Raw genomic sequence first — 2,485 nt, 5'->3', positions numbered from 1 at the left:
ATTGAAATATGGTATGCTACAAGTGAATATTTGTGACAAGAAATGAATCCGAATTTTAGGATGACTGACCCTTTTAATCCAGTTCATATAATGTCTTTCTCGGGAGCTAGAGGAAATGCATCTCAGGTACATCAATTAGTAGGTATGAGAGGATTAATGTCGGATCCTCAAGTACAAATGATTGATTTACCTATTCAAAGCAATTTGCGCGAAGGACTCTCTTTAACAGAATACATCATTTCTTACTATGGAGCCCATAAAGGAGTTGTGGATACTATTGTACGAATATCAGACACTGTATATCTCACTCGCAGGCTTATTGAAGTTGTTCAACACATTGTTGTCCGTCGAACAGATTGTGGCACCGCCCGGGGTTTTTTCTGTGAGTCCTCGGAATGGGATGATACTGGAAAGGATTTTTAGTCAAACATTAATTGGCCGTGTATTAGCAGATGATATATACATAGGTTCGCGATGTATTGCCACTAGAAATCAAGACATTGGCATTGGACTTGTAAATCGATTCATAACTTTTCGGGCATAACCAATCTCTATTCGAACTCCCTTTACTTGTAGGAGTACATCTTGGATTTGTCGATTATGTTATGGCCGGGGTCCTACTCATGGCAACCTAGTTGAGTTGGGGGAAGCTGTAGGTATTATTGCAGGTCAATCGATTAGAGAACCGGGTACTCAATAACATTAAGAACTTTTCATGCTGGAGGAGTATTCACGGGAGGTACTGCAGAACATGTGCGAGCCCCATCTAATGAAAAATAAAATTCAATGAGGATTTGGTTCATCCGACACGTACACATCATGGGCATCCCGCCTTTCTATGTTCTATAGACTTGTATGTAACTATTGAGAGTGAAGATATTCTACATAATGTGAATATTCCACCCAAAAGTTTGCTTTTAGTTCAAAACGATCAATATGTAGAATTAGAACAAGTAATTGCTGAGATTCGCACAGGAATATCCACTTTGAATTTTAAAGAGAGGTTCGAAAACATATTTATTCTGATTCAGACGGAGAAATGCACTGGAGTACCGATGTCTATCATGCACCCGAATTTACATACAGTAATGTTCATCTATTACCAAAAACAAGTCATTTATGGATATTATTAGGAGGGCCGTGTAGGTCCAGTCTAGTCTACCTTTCGATCCACAAGGATCAGGATCAAATGAATGCACATTCTCTTTCTGGCAAGCGAAGATATACTTCTAAACTCTCAGTAACCAATGATCAGGTGAGGCAGAAATTATTTAGTTCGGATTTTTATGTTAAAAAAGTAGATAGGATTCCTGATTATTCAGACCTTAATCGAATCATATGTACTAGTCAATATAATCTCGTATATTCGCCTATTCTCCACGAGAATTCTGATTTATTGTCAAAAAGGCAAAGAAATAAATTCATCATTCCACTACATTCGATTCAAGAACTCGAGAATCAACTAATGCCCTGTTCAGGTATCTCGATTGAAATCCTTGTAAATGGTATTTTCCATCGAAATAGTATTCTTGCTTATTTCGATGATCCTCGATATAGAAGAAAGAGTTCAGGAATTATTAAATATGGGACTATAGAAATGCATTTAGTCATCAAAAAAGAGAATTTGATTGAGTATCGAGGAGTCAAGGAATTTCGGTCAAAATACCAAATGAAAGTAGATCAATTTTTTTCATTCCTGAAGAGGTGCATATCTTGCCCGGATCTTCTTCTATAATGGTACGGAACAACAGTATCGTTAGGGTAGATACATAAATCACCTTAAATGTAAGAAGCCAAGTCGGTGGGTTGGTCCGGGTGGAGATAAAAAACAAACGAATTGAACTTAAAATCTTTTCTGGAGATATCCATTTTCCCGGAGAGACAGATAAGATATCCAGACATACCGGCGTTTTGATACCATCAGGAACAGGAAAAAGAAATTCCAAAGAATCCAAAAAAGTTAAAAATTGGGTCTATGTCCAACGGATTACACCTAGTAAGAAAAGGTTTTTTGTTTTAGTTCGACCGGTCGTCACATATGAAATAACGGACGGTATAAATTTAGCAACCCTTTTTCCACCGGATCCATTGCAGGAAAGGGATAATGTGCAACTTCAAATTGTCAATTATATCCTTTATCGAAATGGCAAACCGATTCGAGGAATTTCTGACACAAGTATTCAATTAGTTTGGACTTGTTTAGTATTGAATTGGAACCAAGACAAAAAAAGTTCTTCTTGCGAAGAAGCCCGTGCTTCTTTTGTTGAAATAAGCACAAATGGTTTGATTCGACATTTCCTAAGAATTAACTTAGTGAAATCCCCTATTTCGTATATCGGAAAAAGGAATGATTAGTCGGGGTCAGAATTGCTCTCTGATAATGGATTAGATTGTACCAATATCAACCCCTTTTCTTCCATTTATTCTTATTCCAAGGAAAAAATTCAACAATCTCTTAACCAACTTCAAGGAACTATTCATATGT

At 36.9% G+C, this 2,485-nt stretch overlaps 1 pseudogene; it reads left to right on the top strand.

Moving 5' to 3' along the window:
* The first annotated feature begins 6 nt into the window (after positions 1-6).
* On the top strand, positions 7-2,478 carry LOC124894278 (annotated as a pseudogene).
* The last annotated feature ends 7 nt before the right edge of the window (positions 2,479-2,485 follow it).

The sequence above is a fragment of the Capsicum annuum genome, unplaced genomic scaffold (assembly GCF_002878395.1).
Source record: "Capsicum annuum cultivar UCD-10X-F1 unplaced genomic scaffold, UCD10Xv1.1 ctg72693, whole genome shotgun sequence".
NCBI classification, from domain to species: domain Eukaryota; kingdom Viridiplantae; phylum Streptophyta; class Magnoliopsida; order Solanales; family Solanaceae; genus Capsicum; species Capsicum annuum.
This window is presented reverse-complemented; position numbering and strand designations above follow the sequence as displayed.